The sequence below is a fragment of the Callithrix jacchus genome, chromosome 9 (assembly GCF_049354715.1).
Source record: "Callithrix jacchus isolate 240 chromosome 9, calJac240_pri, whole genome shotgun sequence".
Taxonomy (NCBI): domain Eukaryota; kingdom Metazoa; phylum Chordata; class Mammalia; order Primates; family Cebidae; genus Callithrix; species Callithrix jacchus.
The window spans coordinates 129,167,369-129,188,366 of NC_133510.1; the positions used below are offsets into that span (position 1 = coordinate 129,167,369).

General features: G+C 42.3%; 1 long non-coding RNA gene across 3 annotated transcripts in view; it reads right to left on the reverse strand.

The window, feature by feature from the left end:
• Window positions 1–16,924, reverse strand: part of LOC118144386 (uncharacterized) — a 30,698-nt gene extending 13,774 nt beyond the window's left edge. Inside the window, exons 1-3 of one of the 3 annotated variants that reach the window (XR_004729177.3) lie at window positions 16,418–16,924; window positions 3,667–3,871; window positions 2,018–2,266 (exon numbers count right to left, since the gene is read on the reverse strand). This is a non-coding gene — a long non-coding RNA (uncharacterized LOC118144386). Of the gene's footprint in view, window positions 1–2,017; window positions 2,308–3,666; window positions 5,396–16,417 lie in introns of those variants that run through there. The other 2 variants (XR_004729178.3, XR_004729179.3) reach the window with 2 other exon arrangements.
• Window positions 16,925–20,998: the final 4,074 nt, after the last annotated feature.

Sequence of the window (20,998 nt, forward strand, 5' to 3'; positions counted from 1 at the left end):
TCAATAGCAGTCTTTATATTTTCACGTTGAAAATCAGTCAGATTGGCTTCAGCCTCGAAGAGTGTGTTTATGTAAAATTAAATGAGTGCCGGCAGTGAGCTGTACTTTTCTCTAAATGGGAGAAGGGTTAAATTACCTCTCCAATTAAAAAATTATATCAAATATCTTCATGATTTATATAGTTCTAATTCTCACTATCCCTGTCTCTTTGGCTTTCCCTCTAATGCCTTTAGGCATTACCTAAATTATATATTCTGCTGCCATTCTGGCTTGCAGCAGGTGGTTGGGACTATGCGGCTGGCTGTGGAATCTGAGCTGTTCATTCAATCTCAGGAAAGAAGAGGATCTCACCTTCTATTTGGCTTATTTATAAGCATCTAGGGCCTCCTTCCCTGGGGCACACATTATTCTTTATTAGGCTAGAAAGGTAAACACTAGGACCCCATTTGTTCATGTTTCCTAGAAGTGTTGAGTTCGCTAACCTGGTTTTACCTTGCAAGGGAAGTTTCCTTTACTTGTTCAGTACTGAGAGGACCACTGAACTCAGAAATTTTAAAAAGAGGAAGAGCGGTTAGGGATCTCCAATTCTGACTTCCTCAAAATACACCATTAGAGACACCACACAAATGTCTCTTTCCCGTTGATTCTTACACCTGCCCCTGTCAGAGGCTAAATCCTCAGAGGCTAAAAAATTATGGGCTCTTCATCAATACATATGGAGGAGGGGGTGGGTTCTGTCACCGAAACCCTTGAAAAACTAATCAACTAAGTTAATTTTGTTTCACTTGGAATCTACTGATAATCAGTGCAAAACAAAAAAAAAAAAATCACTTTGGGTTTTGTGCTGTGAATTCTTAGGCTTGCTAAACAGAGCAGAGCCACCCTGTGATGTCACTAAATCTATGAGATCTGCCACCTGCCCAGCTCTCCAATGAAACCTGGGTTCTCAGAGCACAGATAGGAAATAACAAGCAGAGAGGATCTTTAGTCTGCTTTAGAAAACTGTCCCTGTTATCTCACCTATGTCCTAGTTATATTGGCTTGAAAATGAGAAGAAACACCTCACTAATGTTGCTGGGAGCACAACGTGAGTTATAGGTGTAATCTCAGAGAGCTGGGGCTCCTCCCAGATATGCTCATCCCATCTGTCCAGACCATACATTTTCCTCACAGACCCATCAACTTTAGAAATTGTTGAAATGGGATAGGGAGTGGTCGTGGAGAATGAAGCTGACACATTCTGCCTTGTGCATGATTACAGGAGATGCTACACCTTTACAGATAGGGTTCCACACGGCTCCTCTTCCCAAGTCACCAGTTCACACTCAAACACCACCTGCTCTCAGATGACAATAGTGGGCCATGTCTGTGTCTGTGCTTTGTAGTTATTCAAGCTACAAGAGAGACCTGGAATGCTAATACCTTGGTAATTAAATATCACGTTCCTCAAAGTTTAACCACTGACAGCTCGTGACTTGAGTTCTATAAGGGAGCAGATGGCATTTTAACCAGTAGCTTTGGCGTTCCACAGAATTATGACTCCCAAATTCTCATCCCACCATACACAATTCCTTGCTCCCTCCCTCCCCTCCCCTCCCCCTTCCTTCCTTCCTTCCTTCCTTCCTTCCTTCCTTCCTTCCTTCCTTCCTTCCTTTGTTCTTCCCTTCCTCCCTTCCTTTTTTCTTTCTCTCCCTCCCTCTCTCTCTTTCTTTCTTTCTTCTTTTTCTTTCTTTCCTTTCATTCTTATTTTTGTTTTTAACTTTTGCTGTCTGTCATTTGCATTTTTCCCTTCCATCAAATTATTTATTATTTAGGGGTTCTGGTAGTAGTAACCATTAATTAATTCAATTCTAATCAAAAGAAAGGGAGTATACTTAAAGGATAAGAAGCAACTGCTGTGCAGGTTGTGATAGAGAAGATTCCTCTGACTAAAATACCATGGACATCGTAAATTAAGCAGAGAAGAAAAATCTCAGAAGCTGGGTTTCTCTTTGCCTTATGTATTCCACGTTCTCACCCATGGAATGCGAGATGATGTGATGAATGCCAGATTTAGCCAGGTCTTTTAGAAAGTCTTTGCCTTCTCCATCTTCTCTCCTTCGCTATGTATGGCAATATGCAGCAATGATGAGATCCAAAGTGATTGGAGCCACAAGATGCAGGGAACCTGGGCTGCACATTTACTGCCTGGACGGAGCGACCTGCCAGTCAGGAGCGTTTGCCTTGGTTACGCGGATGAGAAACAAACTTCCGTTTGGTTCAGACACTGAAATTTTGAGATATATTTATTCTTGCAATCCGGCACTACTTTAAGAATACAAAAAGAATAGTGAGGGATGATTGATTTGCTACATATCCTAACTTATAATTGAAACAGTATTATGTCAATATGGATCTGATACCCTGGTTAATATCACAGAATTCAGCAGATCCACATACTCATAAATTTAGCACACAATTAAGACAATATTCAAATCAGTGGGAAATAGGGTGTGAACGGACTGATGACGGTTCAATAAACGATGCTTTCCTGTTTCAGGAAAAGTAATTTAGGTTCCTACCCAATGTCTTAGAAAAATAAAATCCTGATGAAATACAGAGCTAAGCATAATGCGACCGCAAAAACAGTTTTAAGAATTATACAAGACTTTATATTAGAGATGAGGAAGAATATTCCTACTTAGTAATTAATGAGGTGTAAAAGTTGTTACTAAACATTTTCATAAAATGAATCAATAAAGTTAAAATAATGGTATAAATTAGGAATTGTATCTATAATATATTTACCGGATATGATTAACTTCGGATATCTAAAGAACTAATACATTTTAAAAATAACAATATAGACAACTAGAAGAAAAATGGTCAGAGCATTTGAACATAAAAAAATAAATGAAAATGTTAAAGAAACATACAAAACTATTCTTACTCACAGAAGTCCCTAGAGAAACTTATTTTTAAAAAAACTGAAATATATGGAGCAAGCTTAGCAAAATAATATATTTAGTAATATTCAGGTTTGGAGTAGTCACATTGTTGAAAAGCTGATTCTACTGTATAATTTTGTTCAATGTATTTAGTTCTTCTTTAATAGATTTTCTGTGTGAGCCCTTTGCCCACATATTGGTAACTGCTAAACAAGTACGAAGGTAAATTTTATTTTTAAAAACTTCAGAAACAGTGTTTGCATGATTACAAGTTTCCTGGGATATCTCACACAGCAACGGTGTTTGTTAAACAGCAATTAAATGCTATCTCATCTGTCTGAAATACCACTTGAAAAATAATTTTGAAAACAAAAATGCAAAACAAGGTATATGATCATTTACATATAACAAAAAACATACGATTCTAGCTCTATTCCCTGACTCAGGTGTTCACGTATTCCTCCTTTTATAAAAAGTGTTCACAAAATGTAAAGAAAACACAAATAACTGAGGAGGTAAACTGTAAGGATGGCTGCTGCAATAAAGATCTTGAAATTCTGAAATGCCTAGGGCTAAAGCTGATTACACAAGTCATGGCTGATTCAGCTGGTGCGAGTTACCGAATACTCCACGATTTCATTTCAAGGCTCAAGTATTTGCCCAGCCACCTGGGACAGAGTGTACAGAAAAGTTGTCGAAGTTAAAAGACATAAAAGAGTTCAGAGTTCTTATCACTCACACTGTCTCCATGTCTGTCTTTCCTGGCTGTCTTTTAGTCGCCTCTCCTATTTTTTAAGGACATGTTTACACGGTGGTTCCTGCTTCCCATCAAGCCACTGGAATAGCAGATTCAGGCTGGGAATCGCCAGCAGGAAGGGACTTCACGGTGTGACTGCCCTCAGAGAGGCTGCTACAGTTTCCTCTGAACCATGGCCTTACTCCACCTGGAGAGAGAGGGAATGACCAGGGAGGCTTTGTTCTCTGAACGGCAGGCTTCATAGGAACTAGGCATGTTGCACCCTACTTAGCAGGGTTTTTGTGCCTTTCTTCCATTCTTTTTTTGGAGGGGCAATCGTACTGGTGAGTGGTGAAGGATGAGGGGAACAGCAGCTCATCAGCGAATGAAATTTTATTGATCACATTAAAATTGGTTCAGATCTTTAGTTAATACTGTCGATTCTTTCTCCTAATGTTATAAATTGTAAATGTTGTGTACAAATCATTTCATTTCTTTGTGTTATTTCTAATTCTGAAACTTGCTTTTGCTATAGCATTATTAATGAGACAGGCACAATCTGAAGGCTCTAGAAAGCTAGCCTCACAGGTGGTATTTATTTATTTTTTTTTTGAGACGGAGTTTCGCTCTTGTTACCCAGGCTGGAGTGCAATGGCGCGATCTCGGCTCACCGCAACCTCCGCCTCCTGGGATCAGGCAATTCTCCTGCCTCAGCCTCCTGAGTAGCTGGGATTATAGGCACGCACCATAGTGCCCAGCTAATTTTTTGTATTTTTAGTAGAGACGGGGTTTCACCATGTTGACCAGGATGGTCTCGATCTCTTCACCTCGTGATCCACCCGCCTCGGCCTCCCAAAGTGCTGGGATTACAGGCTTGAGCCACCGCGCCCAGCACCCCCCCCTTTTTTCTTTTGAGATGGAGTCTTGCTCTGTCACCCAGGCTGGAGTGCAGTGGCACAACCTCCTGCAACTCCACCTTTCAGGATCAAGCGATTCTCCCGCCTCAGCCTTCCTAGTAGCTATGACTACAGGCGCCTGCCACCATGCCCGGCTAATTTTGTGTTTTTAGTAGAGATGAGGTTTCCCCATATTGGCCAGGCTGGTCTCAAACTCCTGACCTCAGGTGATCTACCCACCTGGGCCTCCCCAAACACTGGTATTACAGGCGTGAGCCACTGCACCCAGCCCCCAGGTGGTGTGTTTCAAAGGGAGACTTTACTGTATAATCAACAAGACTGGAAAGGGATCAGGAAAATAGTTTATTTTTAGGGTAGTGTGTGCACCAAACCATCACCAGGAGGGCTCTTATTGGACCCCTCAGCAAGGAGGCTGCTTTTAGGTGTGTTTATGCAAAGGGCTGTGCAGCTTCTAGGCTGGAATCCATCTTCAAGGCAGTGTTTTAATAAGCTGAAAATCATGATGCATTTGTGTTATGAAACAAATGCTGTAACTCACATTAAAAGAAAAAAAATATATAGTGGGCATGGTGGCTGACACCTGTAATCCCAGCACTTTAGGAGGTCAAGGAAGGAGGATTTCTTGAGCCCAGGAGTTAGAGATCAGCCTGGGCAACATAGTGAGACCCTGTCTTTACAAAACAAATTTGAAACATTAGACAGGCATGGTGGTGTGCCCCTGCAGTCCCAGCTACTTGGGAGGCTGAGGCAGAAGCATCATTTGAGCCCAGTAGGTTGAGGCTGCAGTAAGCTATAACTGTGTTACTGCACACCAGCCTGGGTGACAAAGCAGAGCCTTACCTCAAAAAAAAAAAAAAAAAAAAAAAAAAAAAGGATAGGATGGAATAGAATAGAATAGAAAAGCTCAGAGAATAAGAATACCTTATTACCTTATTATAGGTACTAAGATAAATTTAGATCTTTGAAATGTCACGTGAATTATTTGCATGTACTCATAAGATGCATTTCTTACTCTGAATTCTACTCAAAAATATTTGAAATTCACTTTTCTAAAACTTATTCCATATATAGACAATATTTATATTAAAAAAGAGAAAAGCCATTAATTCGGTATTTTTTTTTGAAAGAAAAAAAAAGGAGAGAAGGAGAGGAAGAAAGAGGAAGAAAAAGAGGGAGAGAGAACAGGAATATTGCTTTATTCTAAAAATGGGTATTAATAATGGCCGATCAATATTTTGTGTATTTAAAGTGGAGAGCTCTATAAATATTTATTAAGTTTACTTGTTCCAGATCTGAGTTCAAGTCCTGGATATCCTTATTAATTTTCTGTCTCGTTGAGTCTAAATCTCTTTATGTGTCTTATGTATCTGGGTGTTAGGATCGTTAGCTCTTATTGTTGCATTGATCCTTTTACCACTGTATCTATTTTATCAAATGCGAGAATTGCAGCTCCTGCTTTTTGTTTATTTATTTATTTTTGCTCTCCATTTGGTTGGTAAATCTTTCTCCAACCCTTTGTTTTCAGTCTTTGTGTATCTTTGGATATAAAATGGGTCTGGACGTAGTGGCTGTATCTTTTGATTGGGGGATTTAGTCGATTTAAATTTAGGGTTACTGCCATTTGATGTTAACTGGCTATTTTATCCATTCGTTGATGTAAATTCTTCTTTATGTTGATGTTCTTTACTTTTTCGTATATTTTTAGAAAGGCTAATACTGGTTGTTTCTTTCTGTGTGTAATGCCTCTTTCAGAAGCTCTTGTAAAGCAGGCCTGGTGGTAATAAAATATCTGAGTACTTGCTTGTTTATAAAAGATTTTATTTTTCCTTCAATTGTGAAGCTTAGTTTGGTTGGATATGAAATTCTGGGCTGAAGGTTCTGTTCTTTAAGGATGTTAAATTTCGACCCCCATTCTCCTATGGCTTGTAGAGCTTCTGCTGAGAGATCTGCTGTAAGTCTAATAGGCTTCCCTTTCTGGGTAACCTGACTTTTCTCTCTGGCTGCCCTTAGTATTTTCTCCTTTGTTTCAACCCTGGTGAATCTAACGATTATGTGCCTTGGGGTTGCTCTTCTTGAGGAATATCTCTGTGGTGTTCTCTGTATTACGTGGGGTTGAATAGTGTCCTGCTTTGTTAGATTGGGAACATTTTCCTGGATAATATTCTGAAGAGTATTTTCCAGCTTGTATTCATTCTCTCTGTCACATTCAGGTATACCTATCAAACGTAGATTAGATGTTTTCACAAAGTCCCATATTTCTTGGAGACTTTGCTCATTCCTTTTTATCCTTTTTTCTCTATTCTTGTCTTCGACCTCTGATATCCTTTCTTCTGCTTGATCAATTTGGCTATTCAAACTTGTGCATATTTCACTAAGTTCTCGTGTTGTATTTTTCAACTCCATTAGTTCATTTATATTCCTCTCTATATTGTTTATTCTTGTTAGCATTTCGTCAAACCTTTTTTCAAAGTTCTTAGTTTCTTTACATTGGGTTAGAACAAGTTCTTTTAACTCCCAGAAGTTTCTTGTCATCCACCTTCTAAAGCCTACTTCTGTTAATGGCACACAGTCCTTTTCCATCAGGGCTTGTTCCATTGCTGATGAGGAACTGCAATCCCCCGTAGAGGGAGAGGGGTTCTGATTTGGGGTATTCTCGGCCTTTTTAGGCTGGTTTCTTTCCTTTATTATGAATTTATTCATCTATCGTCTTTACAATTACTGCCTTTCTAATTAGGTTTCTAAGTGGACATCCAATTTATTGATTCCCAGCACTGGAATCCGAGCAACCCACTGCGCTGGCCAAAACAGCAGTGATAAGACTGATGGTGCTCTTCTGCCTGGGAATCTCTGGTCTGGCTTCCTTCTTGGGTCCATAACAAGTGGCTCTGCCTTCCCAGAGCTCCAAGCATTGGTCAGTAGGGGAACCAGTCCCTTTACTCTGCACAAAGAGCTGCTGCGCTGAGGCGCCTGCAAAACCACTGCACCGGCCACAAGAGTCACGCTGGTGACCCGTGGGGCTCCTCCACTGTGAATCTTGTAGTCCGTGAGCTACGAAAATTCATCTGAAAGTGTGGCATCCTCTCGTTCTCTGCGCTTTCACTGGGAGCTACAATCCTGAGCTGTTAGAGATCAGCCATCTTGGATCTCTCCAAGATGGTATTGTTAACTTAGCATTAGTATAGATCCATGGGGCTTAACATTAATATAATAATACTAGCCAATATTCTAGGGTGACTCATTTATTTCTCAGAAATTCTAATAGGCCTTGCAAGTGTACCTGAAACTTCTCTGAGGTCCCACAAGTTTGTGGGTCCCATGACCAGCTTGTCCTGAGGTGCAGGGAACCCATAGCCCGCACCTGCCATGCTGCATAAGCTTAGACTTTTTCTCTTTCTTTCACCTCTCTGTGAATCACTGAAGTGTGTGTGTGTTTCCCAAGTCTGTGCACAGACCTCTATGACTCTCAGAACAGACCCATTCAAAATACTTTGTTATAGTTATAATAAAATCAAAATCAACAAAAATCAACAAATGTGAAATTGTTAAAATTGTAAGACCTTATATTTAACAAAATATTATGTAGCACTATTTTTTTTGAGACAGAGTCTTGCTCTTGTCACCCAGGCTGCAATGCAATGGCATGATCTCTGGTCACTGCAACCCCTGCCTCCCGGGTTCAAGTGATTCTCCTGCCTCAGCCTCCTGAGTATCTGGGACTACAGGCACCCCACTACCACACCCAGCTAATTTTTGTACTTTTAGTAAAGATGGGGTTTCACCATGTTGGCCAGGCTGGTATTGAACTTCTGACCTCCTGATCCACCTGCCTAGGCCTCCCAAAGTGCTGGGTTACAGGCATGAGCCACTGCACCCAGCCACTAAAATTTTTAATTCACTAATTTACTCATTAAACAAATATTTCTTGAAATAAGCATCTTCATCTTGGCTAAAATCATGATAGTGAGAAAGGCATGTATTTTAACTTCTGATGCTTCTGGTGCAGTGGAGAGCTGGGCAATAAACAGGAGAACAGGTGAAATGAATATGACAGCCCTTATGGGGCTATAGTGAAAAGAATCAGACAAAGAACAAGAAAGACAAGCCTGTTGTTCTCAGGGTGCTAAGAGATGGGCCCATCTTGAAGGCAGTTAGTGTCTTTAGTCTGAGACTTAAAGGATGAGAAAATCCAGCCAAGAATAGAGCAGTAAAATAGAATAGAGCAGTAAAAGATAGAGCAGTAAAAAAGATGTTTCAGGCCAGGTGCGGTGGCTCAGGTGTTTCAGGCTGAGGCGGGCGGATCATGAGGTCAGGAGATCGAGACCATCCTGGCTAAAACAGTGAAACCTGTCTTTACTAAAAATACAAAATTGGCTGGGCATGGTGGTACATGCCTATAGTCCCAGCTACTAGGGAGGATGAGGCGGGAGAATCACTTGAACCTGGGAAGCTGAGGTTGTAGTGAGCTGAGATTGTCTGTACTCCAGTCTGGGTAACAGAGCTAGACTCCATTTCAAAAAAAAAAAAAAAAGTTTCAGGACAAGGAAATAACAAAAGAGCCCAGTGACTAGAAACAACTGGAAAGTTCAAGGAGCCAGTAGTCGATGTGGCTGGTGTGTGCTGATGGGGAGAGGCACGAGTGTATGAAGTGGAGGAGCTTCATGCTAGACCTGCTGGGAAGAAAATGCTGCAATGATAACCAACATAGAAAAAGGTCCTAAAATGCTTTCTATAGATTTAATGCATTAATCTTCACAACAACCTCATGAAGTAGTCACTGCTACTGTGCCCCATTATAGATGGGGAAATGGAGGTTCTCAGAGAGTGAGAAACACCCCTAACCTAGCAATATAGGAGAATCAAAAACGTTTTCACACAAAACTTGCACACAAATTTTTATAGCAGCATTATTAACAATGGCCAAAATGTGTAAAAAACCCACAATGTCCTGGATAATCAAAGGGTGCTCCATCCATACAATGAGATAGTATTTAGCCGTACAAAGGAATACAATTCTGATACAGGCTAGAATACGAATGAACTCTGAAAACCTCATACTAAGTGAAAAAAGCCAGACCCAGAATGATATTGTATGATACCACTTATATGTGAACTTCGGAATAACCGAATCTGTATAGACAGAAAGGAGATTAGTGGTTGCAGGGGTTGGGGGATAGCAGAAATGGAGAGTGACTGCTGCTACATGGGACAGGTTTTTTTCAGGAGCTATGAAAATGACCTGGAATTAGTAGTGATGGTTTTACAACTCTGTGTGTATAACAAAACTACTGAATTGTATACTTCAAGAGGGAGAGTTTTATGACACATGAATTATATCTCAATGAAGTCATTACTCAAAAATGAAAGAAACGTGTTCAAAGTCACAGAGACAGTGACAGTTCCTGGGGTTGGGCTGGCAATCAGGCTGCGGTTTGTGCTGATTTTTACTGTGCTGTGCACTGTCTGTTCCTTCTGACAACTGGAGAGAGGCATGATTTTTACCTGACGAAGAAAAATAATCCCCCGCTCTGCAGATTAAAACTTCTATAACTCACAGATGTTTTTAAAATTAATTTTAATCAGTGCAGCCTCTTTGAGGATCCACGGAAGACAGTGCTTGTGCCATCTTCACTTAATATGAGTATTCATAAGCTGATTTTATATTTTTTTACATGAACGCAGGTATGACAAATTTCTAGTTAGAAATTACATAAGGCTTGATTAAAATGTCCACCTATCAAAACTCATATGTGTATATAATCATATGCCTACATATGTTGCATGCTTGGTGGCTGATGGTCTTGGGGATACATCCCATGTATTTGGCATAGAATGTTCAAATACCTTTGGCAAAAAGAGTGGCCTGAAGGTTGTATCTGCATGAATAAGGGCCATCCAGTCAGAGGAACCTGAAACTTTTTCCCCCAGGTCTTCCAGTGGCAAGTCTTTGATGTAGTGCAAAGTTACTCTTCATAGCCTCAGTCTCCTTATGGGTAAAACTGGTACATTAGTAGTATTTAGTTGATTTGACTGCTCAAAACCTAATGACTTAAAATGATCACATATTGTCTTCCTTGGTTCTGTGGGCTGTCTGGGCTCAGCCACCTAGATTCTTCAGATATTTCTTATGTGATTGCAGATATTTCTTATCTGATGGTGGCTAAGGCTGCCTACATCTGAAGGTTGGGCTTGGTTGATGTCCACTGTGGCTCACAGACACGGCAGTTGATCACGACCCATGGGGCTCATGTTCCCTGGTTCTAGTTAATACACTTTTGGGTTTGGGGCATGTTAACTTCTTGCAGCCTCAGTTTCTCCATTTGTAAATGAGCAGTAAAAGTTAATCTATAGAATAATAAGAGCAGCCACCTTGCAGGGCTGTTGCAAATGTTAAACAAATTGATCCATGGGTTATACTTGCCTGAACACCCTAAGCACTTAATAAAGTTAGCTGCTATTGTTTTTATTATGATGATAATGAGATAATACATGCAAAATACCTCTTGCTGTGCTTTGCAGGGAGAAGGTGTTTAACAGACTGTAGTTATGAGATAGAGCCTTTTGCATGTGTCGTATAAAATTGTCACTTGTGGCTTAGTGAAGACGGATCATAGGTCCCAATGTCCTTGCTCCTTTGTTTTCATAAGGGAAAGTTAATAGAGATCGCTTACTTAGCTGAGAAGTGACTATGGGCTGAAGATGAAGTAATTCTATCATTGTACCAAAATTCATCTGTTCAAGATGAAAGGCATGGCAGATTTATCCTGATGTGCACAATCCTGACCTTGAGATATCTTTCCTAAAAGCTGCAGGTGCTTTTTCTTCTCGAAACATTTAAATGGTTCCCCTTTATATCAATAATAGATGTGTTAATGGAGGTGGTCAGGGCGTGCAGGGGGCAGGCTGGGTGACATGTGTTCTGGCCTTCTCAAATGGCTGTCACTCTATAAAAACACAGTGTAATTTGTTAAATGTCAAGTAGATTAATATGTCAGACCGGGGAATGTTTGCCTTGTAGCATTGTAGCATTTAGATAATTGAATGCTGTAATAGCTCAGCATCTTGCTTAAAGTTAAAATATCTGGATTGATATGATTCTTAGCCACAAAACCATTTTTCAGCCACTTAAAAAATCTTCCCAATAGCTACAAGATCTTGTCTTGGCCCTTACTTTGGCCAAGAATTTTTGAAGCAGACCAGTTCCTGGTAACAGATGTATTAAACAGAATAATATGCACATTATCAGGCAAAGATGAATAGCTATTTAATGGAGCTTGAAATGACTTCAATCTATAAAGCTCAGTGTGGGTCAGAAGCTTTACCTGGCTGTGGCCCTTTACCAGCGTTGAATCCTGCAACCTGACTTTGGAGAAGTCTCAGGGGTTGGGACCTGAGACTAGGGAAGATCTCTCCACTCCATGTAGCATGCCCTTTAATTTTTCATTTGCAATGCAGTTTGCAGATGTAATTAAATAAATTTGTGCAATTAATTTGTTTTTCATAAATTGCAATCCTAAATACAGTATTAGTTGGAAAAGTGAATGAAGTGAAAAAAGCAGTCAGTTAGGGATGGTAGTGAACTGAAAGCCGTGTGGCCCAACTAGAAAGAATGCCTACCACTCATCTGCTCTCTTGGTTTAGTGTTGCTCTAAAAGCATAGTGTTGCCTGAGACTGGGTAGTTTATAAAGGAGAAAAAGGTTGATTTGGCCAACAATTCTGATGACTGCAACGTCAAAGCTTGGGCATTTGCATCTGGGAAGGGCCTTAGGCTGCTTCTGTTCATGGGGCACGTTGAAGTGGAGCTGGTGTGTGCAGAGGCCACATAGAAAGAGAGAGAAACTGAGGAAGGGAGACTGTTTAATACCCAGCTCTCCTGGAAAGTAACAGAGTAAGAACCCACTCATCCCCACCCAGGGAGGACATTCATCTATTCATGAGGGATATGCCCTGCTCATAAAGACACACCCAAGACTGGGTAATTTATAAAGAAAAAGAGGTTTAATGAACTCACAGCTCCACATGGCTAGGGAGGCCTCACAATCATGGAGGAAGGCAAAAGTCACATCTTACATGATGGCAGACAAGAGACAATAGGAGCCAAGTAAAAGGGGAAACCCCTTATAAAACCTTCAGATCTTATAAGACGTATTCACAACCACGAGAGCAATATGGGGTAAACTGCCCCCATGATTCATAGCTTACACCAGGTCCCTCCCACAATATGCGGGAATTATGGGAGCTACATTGTAGACAAGATTTGGGTGGGGACACAACCAAACCATATCATGCTCCCAGGACCTAAACACCAGCAGGCTCCATCTCCGAACCTGGGGATCAAATTTCCACACGAGATTAGCGTGGACAAACATCCAAAGCAGGGCACTAGCAGCCAGTTTTTTTCGTGCGGTAATATAGGCCCAGGCGAATTAATGCGTGTTTTAAAAGGAAGAAGGAAACTCTATTTTTACATGCAATATTCTGATATTTAAACGTTGATGATGAATTCAATTTTTTTTTAAAAAATATACACTCTGTGCTGTCACTTTACAGAAGACAAATAAATATCTGACTTAATATTTGCCTTTAAGATTGACATGGGGTTAAAAAGGAAAAGACTCTTCCCTTATGGCCCACTGTGTCTCCAGACACTAGCCCAATTTTCATGTATTAAACAAATGAATTTGACTAATTAAACACCACCATGCAAATAGTTGACATCCTCGGGTAAACAATGGTATCTGTTCCAGGGAAGAAATGCTATTTGTTTCTAGGCATGAATTGCTTACATTTATTTGTAAGCTATTTCGGGTTTGTTTATGATATCTTATTAAGAAACAAAATGAGACAAGTATGTATAGTTTGCAGGTGCAGAATCATTACAGGAAGGATAACTCAGCTTTCAAAAACCACGCAAGTGGAGAGTGCACCATTACAGAGTTCATTGTCAATCTTTGCAACTTCAAGGTTAAAAAAAAAAGGATTGACTTATTTTCTTTTCCATTAACCAAGACATTTACTAAGTAGCTTTTTAGAAAACCTTTAACTTATGCCTCCCAGGATGAGTGCAGCATGAATTGAAATCTGCACAAAAATAATGTTGGACAAACCACAAGAATGTCATTAATATCATTAGTCTCTAACCCTCTGTAAATGTCAGTGCTTTATCTCCATTAGACATCGTTTATCCTTTGGAAAATGAGATCAAAGGAAGTGTGAGGCAACATACAAAAGCTGGGAAACAGGGATGTGAGAATTAACGCATTAATTATGAGTTCCCTGAGAGGTTCTGCCGGAAGACACCATGGGATTTGCTGCTCTCTCTCTCCTTGGCTGCCCATTTTCCATTTCCACTGCCTGCACAAACACTTCTGCACCCCTATGTATGGAATGGTACTGCTGTTGCCTAGTGAGTTCCTATAAATGCATTTGTCTGTATCCTTGTGAATCTTGTTCCAGCAGAGACAGTGTGTGCCAGCCTGTTCATTCCGGCATGTTCTGTAACATCTGCTGACACAATTGCCTTTTCCTACATGTATCTGGATATTGCAGCATCTCCCCACTCCGTCATTCCTGTCACCACACTGCTGTGGTTGAGCTTGGCAGTGAAGCTTCTCTTCCTAAACTTTGTCTCTGTGGGTTTGATCCTATGTGATTTGAAACTTAAGTGAGTGGTGGCTGACCAGAGAGATTAAGCCAGGGAACTGGGTTCTCTCTCCCTTCAACCTTCAGGAAAACCCAGGTCCTACTGTTGCAGTCTTGCCAATGCACCTTAATGCAGCAGTTTCTTATTATTTGAACTAGTACCCTGGATTCTTTGTCTCACACCCAAGAAAATTAAGGAACTTGGACACAAACTTGAGGGTGGAGCAAAAGATTAGTAAGTGAAAGAAGAAAGCTCTCCACAGCGGCGAGGGGAGTGCAAGTGGATTGCCAGGTTACAGATGAATTCAAAAGTTTTTTCTGTTTTTTGAGATGGAGTTTCACTCTGTTGCTCAGGCTGGAGTGCAATGGTGCAATCTGGGCTCGCTGCAACCTTTGTCTCTTGGGTTCAAGCAAGTCTCCTGTCTCAGCCTCCAAAGTAGCTGGGATTACAGGCACACACCACCACACCTGGCTAATTTTTGTATTTTTAGTAGAGACAGGGTTTTTCCACGTTGGCCAGGCCAGTCTCCAACTCCTGACTTCAGGTGATCTGCCCGCTAGGTCTCCTGAACTGTTGGGATTACAGGTGTGAACCACTGGACCTGGCCTCAAAAGCTTTTTACAAGAAACTGCTCTGCTCCCTGTAACTGTTTGGATAACTTTTCTTATCAGTAAAGCTGTCTATGCAACTCACCTTCTCTTATGCAACTGTGGGTATGTCTCTAGGCAAACACAAAGTACTGCTTCTCTTGCTTGTATAACTGTGGGTTTGTTTTAGGTAAGCCCCCTCCTCCCTGTGCAAGTTTCCATTGTGTAGTGTAGATGCTTGAAAAGGGGAGGAAACTTTTTCCTGGGAGCTCACTAATTATACAAAGAACAAAGAGGTTCCGTGGTGGACCTGGTTTGCTTATCCAGGTGCAGCCTGTTTTTTTTTCCCCAGGTTGTTTTATTTTTGCCTATTGCTGTGACTATTCAGGCAGGCCGCTTCTACAGACTGAATTTTTCCCAAAAGATTTTTGTTTTCCTTCTCCCTCACTAATATCTGCCTGTGCATTGCTGTCTCTGTAGCCTTGGGCTGGCTTCCCTGAGCTCCCATGTCCTCACAAACAACTGGGATTATCACATCCCCCTTGTCACGTGGTTGTGGATGTCAAAGTGACCAGACAGGGTGCTTACATGTGCAATTGTTCAATAAACATTTGCTAGATGCCCATGTGTAAGGCAGGGGGAAAGGTAAGATACATTTTTTTTTGAATTCGCTCTTTTGAGAAACACCTTCATGATCTTTTGTCATATATGTACTACCTCATCACACTGACTTGCTTTTTTGTTTGTTTCCTTGAAAAATGTATTTTAGGTCGGGCATGGTGGCTCACGTCTGTAATCCCAGCACTTTGGGAGGCCGAGGCAGGTGGATCATGAGGTCAGGAGATTGAGACCATCCTGGTCAACACTGTGAAACCCCGTCTTTACTAAAAATACAAAAATTAGCTGGATGTGGTGGCGTGAGCCTGTAGTCCCAGCTACTTAGGAGGCTGAGGCAGGAGAATCACTTAAACCCTGGAGATGGAGGCTGCAGTGAGCTGAGATTGTGCCACTGCACTCCAGTCTGGGGGGCAGGGTGAGACTCTGCCTCAAAAAAAAAAAAAAAAAAAAAGAAAAACATATTAAAAGGAAGCTTGGTATCACTACTGAACATGGAAAATCACCCCCGATTTCCAAATTTACAAAATGTAGATGTCTTTAAAAATAAAACAACTTGGTTAAATTAAAAACAGAAAAAAAATAATGCAATACATGTTTTAGAGGATTGCACACCTGAAAACTTCAAGGGGAATGGAACTACTGACAATCACTGGGAGACCCTAGGAGAGGCTCCTGGTAGGTGGGGGACTCCCTGAGCTCCCTCAGTGCAGTGTCTCCAGGTCTGAGACATAACAGCCCTGCTCAAGTCAGAAGACAGCTCTGATGGGTGAGCGGAGGTGGCCATCCTGCCTTGCCCTGGACTTTGTGTAATATCTTGCTGGCTTTGAGGGTAAGGACAGGTGGTAGTCTGATGTGGATTAGGGAATGGGTTTCCTACGGCTCCTAGAAAAAGGGCCACACAATCTCAGTCCCTGCCCAGTTGCAGCCAACACCCAGGTCATCTGTCACCCAGGCTGGCCGAGAGGAGAGATCAGGTCTGTGCTGGCCTTACCACCCCTTCTGTTGACTCCATCTCCAAGGCCCCTCTGGGAGGTGTGTTCTTCGCTGTCCTCCAATCCTGGTCACTCCTTGTACCCTGGGGTGGAGGCTGTGTAATTGGACAACTCTTTGCACCACCAAGGGCAGAGTGCCTGGCAGGGATCAGGCCGTCCCAAAACAGTCACCGGGCCCCAGGAAGCTGCACTGCCACTTTGGGGACTTGGGCAGCACCTATGGGTAGGACCCAGGCCCCACAGGCTCCTCCCAGGAAGAGCGCGGGTGCAGTGTGGAGGGAAGGGGAGGGAAGGGGAAGAAGAGGGGAGGGAAGGAGAGGGAATGGAGGGGAGAAGAGAGGGAAGCGGGGGAGGAGAGAGGGAAGGGAGGGGAGGGGCTGCACTTTCCTGGTGTTTGCCTATTAGCAGGATCCTTCAGCTTTTCCTGGACTCCTAGGATCAGGTCCCTGAGAGACGGGGAGGCATCACCTCTTCACCTCCTCCGTGGGGCAGGTCCGGGGTTCTCTGCCCCACAGGCTTCTAGGGAGGAGGAGGGGCACACCTCTTTGTGACGTTTATTAGAGATGGGCGTGGCCAACGGAGAGACCTTTCCCACAGTGAGAAGGGGAGTGGTGTCACGCTGTGTGGCCCTTTTCTTCAAACTGACCATGGGCCCTCACTAGGCTCCCAGGGGCAGGGCACGGTGGGGGAAGGAGCACCCTTTCTGTGGGGCATTTGCTCTGCTGGGAGGGGCCCGTTGTCCTCCGGGACCTCCAATTCACAGGCTGCAGGCGGCAGCTCCTGTAGGAGGGCTTCGTGGGGGTGGGGGGCTTCTCTTTGCAGCTCTTGCCCAGGGCTGGGTGGGGCTGACTGTCAGGCTCTGCCCAGGAGGGGCCTCATCACTTTTCTGGCTTTCTCTTGGTGCCCCTGGGCCAGGGGCCAGGGTTTGGACCCCACAATCTCCTTGGCCACAGGAAGTGCTGGTTAGCCTGCCCCTTTTGCTGGGGGGTTTAGTGCTGAGCTTGGGGGCTGGACCCGGTCTCACCCCTCAGTCCCCCCCCCGGGGGGATCAGTGTCTGGTAAGGTGGGGGAGGGGCACCACCTCTGCCTAATTCTGGGAAAGGCCCCCAGGCCCCTTGGTGGAGGACTTAGGTGGGGAGGGCATCAGCCCAGCTGCTCCTGTCAGGAAGTGGCATTCCTTAACTGTTAGAGGAGTGGTTACAGTTAAAAAGAGAAATTCTGCAGCGCCTCCCTCCTCCCCGCCCGCTGTCTGCAGAGAACAACCTTTGCTTGGAGCTTTTGTCTTTGTGCTCTTTGGTGGTCCTGGGTTGGAGGGCCAGGGTGTTTAGGAAGCAAAAGTAAACAGGGAGCAACCTTCCTCTTCCCCGGAATTCTGAGGTTCCTCTTCGCTGCACTTTCTCATCTCCACATTGCGGCGCCTTCTGCAGGTTGCTTTCCGTGTTTTGCCCGAGACTTTTTGTTGTCATCAGTTGGAGAAAAGGAGGGAAGTGAGCTTTTTTTTATTTTCTTCACCTTAACTGGAAACCTAGTTGAGCTGAGAAGCTTCTTACCTTAACAATACGCTGTTGACAGTGGAAAAGAAGGCAGCTCAGCCTAAGTAACGTGCCCAAAATCCCTCTAGTGATGGTGGGCTGGGATTTCCCGCCACCTCTATCCATTGTGAAAACCGAGTCCTTTAAAATGCATTGTGCTAAAGCTTGATGTTTAAGGGAGTGTGTTTTGCCTACATCTAGAATCAAATTAAAATCAAATTAGAAGACATACAATTTGGAAAGGATTAATGTTTTGAAGATAATGTATCTGATCTTACCTCTAAGTTCTATGGGGAAAGGCAACATTCACCTCATAAGTTTGCTGAGTTTTTATTCAGAAAAACACCTCTGTATATCTTTGTTGAAAAAGATATAAACTTTTGGGCACAGTCTAGGTGGAGTAAGTCACTGCGATGAGCTGAATTGCAACCCCCTTTCCCCAATTTATGTATTGAAACCCTAATTCCCCAGTACCTTAGAGTGTGAATGTATTTGGAGGTAGGGTCCTTAAAGAGATAATTACGGTAAAATGAGGTCGTCATCCAATAACCACTGGTATCCTTGTAAAAGGCGATGAGGACTCAGACATGCACAGAGGAAAGACCTTCTGAAAATGCAGGGAGAAGACACCATCTGCAAGCCAAGATGAGGGGGCTCAGAAGAAACCAACCCTGCCAACACCTGGTCTCATACTTCCTGCCTCCAGGACTGTGAGACGAAACATTTCTGTTTTAAGTTGCCCACTCTTTGGCCATTTTTAAATAGCAACCCTAGCAAACTAATACAGACATCTTTTTAAATAATTAGGAAGAAAACCCAGGGAATGGGACAGTGCTGTCAAGAGGACACGGAAAAGAAAACTCTTGAACCAAGGAGGACTTGGAAACACGGAGGTGGACCTGCATGTGCCCCCATTTGTGATGGCTCTAGAGCCACTGGCCTCTCTCTTGCTCACTCTAGCTGTCTTTTCTTAAGCTCTGGGAAAGCGGTATTCGGCACTCAATTTCCAGGGCTCTGATCCTATATTTTGCCCCAAGGTTGTCACTAAATCCAGTTTGGTCAGCATTAGGTAAGTAGGAATTTGGCCAAGGAGGAGTGATATTCCATAAACATAATGGGCAGAGCCACAGGAACCAGGACATGGCATGGACCGAGCCATGGGTGGTCCAGAGCAGGTGCAGATGGGGTGGTGGGGAGGTGTGTGTGTGCCTTAACTGGAAACCTAGTTGAGCTGAGAAGCTTCTTACCTTAACAATACGCTGTTGACAGTGGAAAAGAAGGCAGCTCATCCTAAGTAACGTGCCCAAAAGACAGAAGTGCTCAGCTTGCCACTGTGAAAGCTCTTTGCTTGAGCTACCATGTGCAGATATTGAAGAAAGGAGAGCTGAAAGACATGGGGGGATCTGGCTTATACCTATGCACTTACAGTTACATACTATTTTTATTTTACCCTTAAACCAACACCCCTCCCCTTACCAAGAACCACTCTTGGTTATCAATGTGCTGGTTGTTAATATGAACCTTCTTCCAATAACTGCATGTAACAACGATCCATTTCTCATGGATACTCTATTTTAAAATGTTAACAAATTTCCCGCCAAAATTTCACCCCCTCCCAAGTTTGCCTGAAAAAAGAGAAATTTCACATTTTTGGGAACCTAAAAAGGCTTTTCTTTTTTTGGTATCTGAAATGCAGTCTTCCCTTGGCAAAATCATCTTCGTTATTCTAGAATTATCACATCTTAAATTCTAGTCAGGGAGATCAGCTTAGACAATGCTTCCCAGATTGTGGTGGTCCTATCATAGCATTGCGTAAAGTCATATTTTAAATGTTTTAAAATTATTTTCAATACATCAGAACTATTATTTCATGAATTACAGTTTAGGATGAAGCTAAGTTTAAGAGTCAATAGAGTGAAAATTTAAATAGAAAAATACAGGTGTAAGAGCAAATACAATTTCAAAATAAGAGACTTACTTCTTCCTGTTGAAAATAAGGAAAATAAGGAAAGAGATACCTCCTTTCTTTTCTTGGAGTATTTTAGAGATTTCCTAATTGTAATTCTTTTCTCTGTCTCTTTGAAATGCATGTATTTCTCTTCAAAAGCTATAGAAGGCTTTTCCGGCTTTATGACTAGAAATGTCTTTTCTTAAGAACCTGGGATCATCCTTTTGGAATATAGTCTTCAAGGAAGATGGCTGCCCTCTATCCCAGTTTCTGTGAAAAGGTAGGCATTTAACTTGCATAGTCTCCTCACTCTAAGTTGCAAAACTATCTCCTGTCCTAAAGACAGAAAAAAGTGTATTTTTTTTTCTAGATAAAGCCAGTTAGGTAACACAGATGGTAACCTCAATTACTTGGTGAATGTAGAATAAACTGTGTGTGACAAATGGTGCTGTTAGGTCCTTTACTTCAGAACTAGTTGTTATCTATCTTGAGAACATGTGTAATGAGTTGTATTTCTTTGACTATATAAAAGGGTGAGGTTTTTTTCATCTTTGCAATCTCTTAGCAGATTGCCTGTGATGTGTATCACATTCTGGTTTAATGCTTATTCAATAATAAAATGGTAAAACTGCATTTTTTCTTTCTCTACTATCTTTGTGGAGTGGTTTTCTGGGTTGGTCCAATATTTTGTTTTTAATCATGTTTTCCCAATACTGGTGATACACAGCTATCAAAAACCGTATACGCAAGTGAGATGTAGATCATCAACGGCAGGGAAACACTGAGCTAGAGAAAGAGGTGATACTCCAGCGAGACTGCTAAGCATTTGGGTGCCCGTTGGTTTTACTGTGTTGCCTCTGGCCTATTGATCTGTTTGTCAAAAAGTGACCGTCAGCATTTCCTCACATGTTCTGATACGATGATTTCTTTTGTTCCACAATAAGAGCTAAGGAAGGGGACAAATACTGGCTTTAGTCCATTGTTTTATTTTCTCTCTCTCTTTGGTTTTTTTTTTTTGTTGTTTGTTTGTTTTGAGATGGAATCTTGCTCTGTGGCCAAGGTTGGAGTGCAGTGGTATGATCTTGGCCCACTGCAACCTC